We start from the raw sequence: 9,970 nt of genomic DNA, 5'->3' as shown, positions 1-9,970 counted from the left end.
GAGTGATTCTCTTCTAATAATGGGTGAGCTACAATTGTGACGCTTCTTTTTTTCCTTCGATTAGATCAAGGGATGCACTGAGTAACTCATGTTTTTGATCTTGATCAAAGATTTTCTGTCTATGGTTCGTCACCAGTGCCTCAATCGGGAGCATCGCCTCACTTCCAAAAGTCAGAGAGAAGGGAGTGTGTCCTGTGGAGGTACGATGTGAGGTTCTATAGGCCCAAAGTACTAGTGGGAGCTGCTCGGGCCATAATCCCTTGGCTTCATCTAATTGTTTCTTTAAGTTTGCATTTAGGGTTTCGTTTACAACCTCGACCTGCCCATTAGCTTGCAGGTATACTACTGATGAGAAAATCTTAGTTATGTCGTATTTCTCACAAAAATTTATGAAGAGATCGCTATCGAACTGACTTCCGTTGTAAAAAATGATCTTCTTTCGGAGCCCAAAACGACATATGATGTTCTTTGCAATGAAATCCAAGACTCTCTTCGAGGTTTTGGTCGCCAGAGGCTCGGCCTCGACCCTCTTCGTGAAGTAATCAATGGCAACAACTGTGTAACGAACTCCTCCTTTTCCTGTTGGTAAAGAACCAATCAAGTCGATTCCCGATACTAGAAATGGCCAGGGGGATGAGATCATTGTTAGATCAATGGGTGCTGCTCGAGCAATGGGGGCAAAATGCTGACACTTGTCGCATTTCTGCACGTATACGGCTGAATCCCTTTTCAGTGTAGGCCAAAAATAGCCTTGTCTCAATATATTTAGAGCCAAGTTTTGCCCCTAGCATGGTCTTTGAAGAAGCTTTCATGTATTTCTTGCAAGATGGTCTGCGCTTCCTCGGGCAGAACACACCGCAGCAGAGGTAGCGAATGCCCTCGTTGATATAGAGTCCCTTCAACCATAACATCATGCGGAGCTTGATATATCAATTTTCTTGCGTGTTTTCGATTGCCTGGTAACTTACCGGTTGTGAGGTACTCCACTATGAGGGTCATCCAGGTCAGTTTTATGTCAATCATTCCGACCTCAACCAATTCTGCTACTATGCTTGGTTTTTCCAGGAACTCCATCGGAACTACGTTCAGTGTGTTCGCCTCTTTGGTGGTGGCAAGTCGGGATAAAGCTTCTGCATTGGAATTCTGTTCGTGAGGTACTTGTTCAGCAGAGTTGAATTCGAAATCAGACAACTTGCCTTTAAACTTAGCTAAGTAAGTCGCCATTTTGATACCGCGAGCTTGATACTTCTCCCAATATTTGATTAACTATGAGTTGGGAATCACTATAACATTGGATCGCTATTGCTTTTAGTTCTTTCGCAGCCCTTATTCCGGCCAATAGGCCTCCAATACAGTTGTTGGATACTTCGAATCCAAACCTGAGAGCTGTATGGAATCGATGCCCCTCAGGTGAGATCAGAATTATCCTAGCTCCTGATCTGTTTTCATTAGAGGATCCATTAATGGAGATTTTCCACAACTCCTGCACTAGTTCTTTCATCGGTCGTATTGTAAACCTGTGCACTAGGCCACGAAGTCAGCAAGGGCTTGACTCTTGATCGCCATTCGTAGCATATACAGTATCTCTAACTAGCTGAGTTCGATGGCCCACTTTAGTAGACGTCCCAATGTTTCAGGCTTTTGCAAGATCTGCCTTAAAGGTTGATCAGTTAAGATATGGATGGTGTGGGACCGAAAGTACGGTCTGAGCTTTCTTGATGCCAAAATAAGACAAAATACGAGCATATCTATTAATGGATATCGAGACTCAGCTCCCAGAAGTCTTTTACTTACGTAGTACACTGGTTTCTGTGCCCGATTCTCCTCTCGAACTAACACAGCGTTGACTGCATTTTCCGTCACAGCCAGATATAGAAGCAAAAATTCTCCAGTTGTCGGTTTTGATATTACGGGGGGTTCGACTAGGTGAGCTTTCAGGTCATGAAATGCCTATTCACATTTTTCAGTCCAGTCAAACTTTTTGTTTCCTCTGAGAAAGTTGTAAATTGGGAGACACTTGTCAGTGGGTTTTGAAATGAATTGGTTTAGGACTGCCACTTTTCTAGTTAAGCTCTATACTTCCTTATGCGACCTAGGCGAAGGCATTTCCAATAACAATATCATTTTCTCTGGATTCGCCTCTATCCCCCTTGTGTTGACTATAAACCCCAAAAACTTTCCCGTCGAGACTCCAAAAGTTCACTTCTGGGGATTTAACTTCATGTCGTACGTCCTTAGTGCGCCAAAACCCTCTTCCAGGCCAGACACATGGTTACTGGAAGTCTTTGATTTAACGAGCATATCATCGACATACACCTCCATGTTTTTCCCAATCTGGTTAACAAACACTTTGTTGACTAATCGTTGGTATGTTGCACCGACATTCTTTAGCCCGAATGACATAACTTTGTAGCAATATACGTTATGCTCAGTCATGAAGCTAGTATGCTCTTGGTTTGCAGGGTTCATCGTGATCTGGTTATATCCAGAATATGCATCCATGAATGACATGAGCTCGTGACCGGCTGTTGCATCTACCAACTGATCAATTCTAGGTAATGGGAAATAGTCCTTAGGACATGCCTTGTTGAGATTGGAGAAGTCAATGCAAGTTCTCCACTTCCCATTTGGTCTCGGGACCAGAACGAGGTTACCAATCCAGGTTGGATATTTTGCTTCCCTTACAAATCCACATTTAAGTAGGTGAGCTACTTCTTCTTCTAAAGCTTCTGATCGTTCTCTCCCCAAGAGCCTTCATTTTTGGGACTTTACACACATTCCTATCCAAATTAAAAGTATGCTTATTACACTCGAACTGATTCCCACCATATCTTCGTGTGACCTGGTGAAGACGCCCAGCTCCTAGATTTTTCCCAACTTTTACAACTCTTGAAAGTGTCTCTGGGTCGATACTAATTTCCTTGAGTTCCTCCACAACTTGGAGCTCAGACCTGTCCTCACGTAATCACGAATTGATGTTCTCTTGTTGGGAGACCTCTTTATCTTCTTCTTGAGGTTCTTCCATCCCAAGGGTAACTTCCATTACCCGGGGCTCCTCTCTTCCCTCGACTATGACCATTGCATGCTGCCTCAGTTGTGATTTTCCCCTCATGGGTATGTTGTAGCATTCTCTGGCAGTGAGTTGGTCATCCCTTATGGTACATATACATGAATTTGAGGGAAGCTTCATCAACGGGTGTCGAATCGAGGTGATGTCCTCAAAAACCATCAGTGAGGGTAATCCCAAAATTGTGTTATATGCTGCCGAACAATCGATTACAACAAACTCAAGTTTTTTAGAAACAGTTTGTGTATCATCTCCTAGCGTAACTACCAGTCTGATCGTCCCTATAACAACTGTTCCTTCTTCTCAGAATCCATACAGTGTCATTTAGGCCCCTTTAAGATCGATTACAGACAATCCCATCTTTTCTAGGCTGGACCTGAATAACACATTTACTGAGCTCCCATTATCAATGAATATCCTACGTACCCTTCGGTTGTCGAGCTGAATAGTTACCACCAATGGGTCATTATGTGGGAACTGAACGTGGCTAGCGTCCTCTTCCGTGAAAATGATTGGTTATTTTTCCTACTGCTGCTGTTTGATAACCATTTCTCTGGGATAAATTCAGCATCATTGTGAGTTTTCAACTCCTGTATATACCTCTTTTGGGCCCCACTACACGTGCCTGCCTAATGGGGTCCTCCGACAATAATGGTTCTATATCCTCCTACTATTGGAGGAGGGTCAACTTGGTTCCTCTGATCTGTCTGAGCTCTAGGTTGACCAATTGGAGTTTCTAGAGTTGGATGATAATTCTGCCCAGTTGATTGACTTGGAGCGACTTGATTTCGGGTATACTGGGCTAATGGTCCAGCCCGAATGAGAGTTTCGATCTCGTCCATCAATTGTCGGCAATCATCAGTGTTATGGATGATGCCATTATGATATTGGTTAAACTTAGAGGGATCTCTCTTTGCCCCCTGGTGCGTCAATGACTCTGGTTTCCTCTGCAGAAGGCGATTAGAGGTCACTAGGAAATTATGTTCCCGTGTATTTGTCAGGTCAGTGTAGGTGGCACAAATGGGCTTAAATTTCTCCTCGGGCTTGTTCTTCTTTGTGCCGCTCTGATCGCCCTCACCATTTCCTTTCCTTATATTGTTTCCCACTTGGTTATTCCGGGTAATAGGTTGAGCCGATGTTGTACCATTTGTCACCGCTCCATCGGGCTGAATAAGGACCTGGCTAGTTCCTGCGATAGCAGGTCGTGGCTCCTCCAAAGTTTGTAACACTATTAACTCCTTTTTGCTAGAGCTTCTGCCATAAATCACCTCCTACCATGATTCCCATTCTCATTGCCATGAGCTTGGAGCTATCATCAACATCTCTAGCTCGTGTTGCAATGTTGGTGAACTTGCTAGGTTATGCTTTCAAGGACTCACCAGCTTGCTGTTTTATGTTGGCCAATTATTCAGCCTCAACGTGAGTTTCCTTTGAAGCCTAGAACACTCTCTTAAACTCGGAAGATAACTTCTTCCACAAGCTAATTGAATGTCTTTTGTATTTTTTAAACTACTATCTGGCAAGTCTGGTCAGAATTGTGGGAAACAAAATACATCTTAGGTTAAACCCGACATTGTGGGCCATCATTAGCATATTAAACGTCCCAAGGTGAGTGGATGGATTCGAGTTTCCATCATACGCAGGCATGGTCAGCATCTTGAATCCAACAGGATACTAAGTTGCTGCAATGTTTGGATCAAAAGGCTCGAGCTCCTCATCAAAATCGCAATCATCACATCCTTTTCCACATAAAAGCCTCTTCATCTGCTCCTCCATCAAGGCCAGATGCTCGAGGGTTGGATCTATGGTCTCTAGGTTAGCTGGGGGTTGTTCGCAAGCCCCCATCCTATTGTAAGCGTTAGATGGGTTGTTTTCCCTCCAAGTTCGAGCTTTGTTAGGTGGGACATTCCCATTGTCGCGCACGATAGATGGACCTCCCCCATGATGAGTGTAACTCATATCATCATTTTTAGCTAGATACCTCCTTTGTGAATTCAGATGGTCACGCGGGTCAGGAAGTGGATCAAAACATGGATTTTGTGCATAACTCAGATGATTCCTCAGGTCGCTTTCAGACCATGCCTCCACGCTAGCTCCCTGTACAGTAACTTCGATTAGCAAAACTTATGAACCGCGACTGAGATTGAGGACCTGGATTATCAACACGAGGCCGTGGGATGTAGATGTACACTGACGGGGGAGGAATCCTCCTGCTATCCCTCCGAACTAGAGTGTCTCTCTATGGGTGCGGTGGTGTTGGATGTCTAACTGGTAATGGCGGGTGTCTTATCAGCGAGGCTATCCTCGTCCTATTAGGTCATACTAAATTATCCCATCTCGGTTCTACGCCGATCTCCCAAGTCCTCTGTGCCTGTGGTTCTATCACGATATAGATGGATTCGCTGGGGCATTTTGTCTCCGTGAATTTGTCCCTGCTTGCCCTGTTGGGTTATTGTGAACATTCCTTGGAATCTCTTCGGAAGGCATGGAGCTAAGGGTCATAGTTTCAACCGATCAATTAACATGGGGACGATGGTTCCTGTGATGATTAGTAGGCTGGGCACTCCGCTAATTTTGCTCTTAAGGTACAGAGCTCGGAGTTGCAGTTCTGACAAAGCCAAGGCCCAGCAAGAAAACTTCACCAGCATAGTATATAACAATTAATTTCAATAAGTGCATAACTAAACAAACACAACATAAAATTTACAAGCATTCATTACAATTCGCAACAGCGGCCTAAGCCGGTCAACGTGCGTTACCAGGCACTAAGTTCACGATCCTAACCGAGCGAGTGAGTACAACAGTCTTATATGGCCATGCCCTGGTGGCCTTCATTCAACATGCTTATTGTCGATTCTGGCCCTTGCCGATTGTAGCGTCTCAAAATTTTACTTAGCATGTAGTATGTTAGTTTTCGTGGTTATTGGTTCAAGCCGGGACTTAGTTGAAAACTCATAGAAATAGTTATGGATTTTACAAGTTTAACCTATAGTTTAGATATATTAATTTTAACATAATGTTTGATTAATATAGTTGGCCCTAGAAATATTATTTATTATATCCTAAGGTTTAGGCATAATAATTAAGAATGTGACACTTGTCACATGTATGTTTATTGAGGATTTAAGCATTTTAGATGATTAAAATTATAAAGGATAGATCTAGAAGCTCTAGAAATTTCCAACAGCTATTAGGATCATGTTTTACTCAGTCAAAGTTGTTTTAACAACTTCAAGTGTGCAGAAAATGTGCAAAAACGTGTTTAAAATATCAGCGTATGCAGATATATCGCAGCTATAGGGGTCGATATGTCGCCTAAGGTTGATACAGAAGACACGTCGACTTCGCATGAATGAAACAACAGAGGCTTGAGACACAGGGGCAGGCGATATATCGCCTATAGGGGCAATGTATCATCTCTTTTTGATGTTTTTTAAACTTCGTGGAATCAAATTAGAAATAGTCCTTAACAACCTAGATTTGCTCCTGAACATTTTTGACCGAGTTCTGGGCATCTGTTGAACAGAAAATTCAAATTTATTCAACTACAATTCATTTATTTATTCTTTTTAAAAGGGGTTAGTTTCACTCCTTGAACTCTAAAAATAGGACCTTTCACTCAGCCATTTCATTCATTATTCAAGCATTCTTCAGAGCCTCCAAGCTGCTAAGTTTATTCTAGAGAGAAAACACTAGGGTTTGGGGATTGAAAAGATTTCCATTCTAAGATTTTCTAAACACTTGGGAAGTAAGATAGAGTGACATTTCAGTATTGAGGTGTAGATCAAAGTTCTAGTCTATCCAAGGTATTCTTATCCTCAAGTTTAATTCATTATAGTTCTTTCATTTTCTTCCAGATCCTAACTTGTTATTATGGCTTTTGTTTAGATGTTTAAGTTTCTTGAAACATAAGGTTTTACAGTAAGTTTCTATCTTGATGGTTTAGATCTCCTTTTCATCTCCATCTCTTTAGAAACTTATGATTCTTACTGTTGGTTTTAGGAGTTTTCCAATCCCGTACTTGTCTCCAATATCCCAGTTTTTGGTAAGGAAAATAGGTTAGATTATATGTGTTTTGATATGTTTATATTCTATGTTATGTTTATGTATATATGTATGTATATGTTTTCTGTTGTAGTCACTTGGGGAATGTAGTTGCTTAGATTGCAAATGAATCCCAAGATTTTTTTTATCATTATCGTAGATTAGAGTTATGAGTAAACCTACCTCGATTAGTAGACAGAAGACCTAGATGGTTTATCATATACTATTTTGTGATCTAACCTACCTCGATTAGTAGACAGAGGACCTAGATTGTTTTATCACATACTACAGTTATGAGTTAATGGCCATTAATATTGTAGTCCTATGTTTATATGATATACATTTTTTACATCATATGTTTTATAGTATATGCTTTTTTAGACTTATGATTTATGTTATGTCTTAGTAGATTTTCCTTGCTGGGCATTATGCTTATTCCTTTTATTTTAGATGGTGTAGGAAAATAAGCTTGGAAGGCGGGATGGAATCATGACAGCTTTGGCATGTGTATTGGGGATGGATTGTTGGAAGATCGATGATGGTGTTTATATTTTTAAGTCATTTTTAATTTATGTATTTATTTTCCCCAATTAGTATTTGAAAAAATAATTAAAGGTTTAAGTTTTATTTATGTTTTTATGTAATAACAATGGGATCCTGTATTTTTGGATTTTTATAATAAAGTTCTATTATTTTATGCATGTCTTCCAAAATAGTAGCTATGTCTTAGCAGTTTTTAATGGTCCAAGGTCTTAGAATTAGTCGGGTCATTACAGTTGGTATCAGAGCCCACGGTTCATATCCATGAAGTTCTCCTTGATACACATGCAAAAGCTCCGGATCTAACCGCCAATGTAAGTGTTTATGTTATGATTATTATGTTTGTGCTAATAGCTAAGGTTTAAGTCATTTTGTTTACAGTAAAAATGAATGGAGCTTTGAATTATCATGATATCCGAGCAATTAAGGCATTGAAAAGGGTTAGAGAGACAAGGGATACAATATGAGTGCTAGAAAGAATCACTCAAAGATTGGTCAAATTTCACAAGGAGATAGTTCACCTTCAAACCACTAAGAAAATTATGATGAGAGCCATGGAACAATATGTCTTAGTAATTAGGCTTTTTAAGGATTTTCCTTTTGTAGTTTTGAAATTAGAAGAATTATGGGAGACTATGGATGATGAAGATGATTTAACGGTAGCCATGAGATATTATTTTCTTATACTTAGGTTTACCTCTAAGTTTGAGTTCCAATTCACTAATGAACAAAAGCATAGTATCTTAATGAATATTCCGAGAGGTAGTTTCGAGGCTCGTAGTAATGATGATTATGAAGAAATAAATGATGATATGTTTGATGAAGGGTCAGATGTAGAAGATCCTGATTTTTAGAGATTTACCCTAGTTATAATTAGTATAGTTTCTTTATTTATTATTTGTGATTGTAATTAGTGAAAATATTTTTCCAAATGAATAAAGTTGTTATTTTTGAATGACATGTTTGAGTTTGATTTTATTTACAATCATAATAAATTTAGAACAAATTCAATAAAAAATGACTAAGTTCGGTGACAGTGGATATAAATCAATGGACTGGGTTCTGTATTGAGAGTTTAGAGGGCCATAGTAGTGGGAAAGATTTTACTAATCCCAGGCCTCCCTCAATATGGTTAACTTTGGAACAACAACAAGTTTCGAGCTTGAGAATTAAGTCATATAGGATGGTTAGAAACACTCTTAGAAAATAATAAAGACGACTTATTGTTCTAAGTATAGAAACACACCTTAATTTATAAAGATGGCTTACATAATTTTTTCATAAGAAATCATAACTGACAGGGGACTTAGACCCAAGATTGAGCTAGGAGTCAAGCTTGCAAATCCTGGAACCACTTCTTACGCCAATGCTCTATAAACGGCTATAGAGGTGGAAAGGCTCCAAGCAAATGTTAATAAGGAGGAGGCAAGTAAGTCTGAACCCAAGCAGCAGAATCAAACTCAAAATGGTAGGAACAACAATAACCGCCAGCACAATAATAATAGGCAAAAAAGAAAGCATCCAAATTGTAAGCGAGCCGATGGTGACAAAAGAGCATGATCTAATAACGGTAATAATAGGTCGGGTTACGTGGAATATCCTCAGTGCTCCAAATGCCAGAAAAGACATCCTGGGGAGTGTCGTGCAAACACCAATGGTTGTTTCAATTATGGACAGTAAGGTCATCAGAAAAAGGATTGTCTGTAGCTCAAAACAAAAGAAAAGAAGGATAACAAGATGGTTCCAGCCAGAGTCTTTGCCTTGACCCAGGGAGAAGCCGAAGCTAGTAACAAAGTATTCACAGGTCAGCTTCCTATCCTCGGTAATATATGTTCAGTATTGTTTGATTCGGGAGCAACACACTTGTATATCTCGTTAGGAATGATGGAAAAATTAGACAACCCTTGTGAAAGATTTAGAGCTAGGTTTGTTACAGAACTGCCTTTGGGCGAGGTAGTTCTATCATCACGAATAGTACGAGTAGTACCGATCAAAGTTGAGGGCACAAAACTAGAAGGAGACCTGATAGAGCTAGAGATAAAGGACTTCGATGTAATATTGGGCATGGACTGGCTAGCAAGGTATGGCGCAACCAACGACTGTAGACGCGAGCAAGTGACGTTCGAAACTCTTGACGGTCAGAAACTATGTTTTATGGGAAAGGTTTCGGGACTACGAACACCGCTTATCACATCTCTCAAAGCTCAGAGGATGATAGAGAAAGGATGTCACACATTCTTAGCAAGCATCACAGATGTGGCACAGGAAACACCATTAAAGGTTGGAGACGTCCGCATTATAAAGGAATTTTCAGAGATA

The sequence above is a fragment of the Humulus lupulus genome, chromosome 1 (genome assembly GCF_963169125.1).
Source record: "Humulus lupulus chromosome 1, drHumLupu1.1, whole genome shotgun sequence".
Lineage (NCBI taxonomy): Eukaryota > Viridiplantae > Streptophyta > Magnoliopsida > Rosales > Cannabaceae > Humulus > Humulus lupulus.
The sequence above is the reverse complement of the archived record's forward strand: the minus strand, read 5'-3'. Positions refer to the sequence as shown.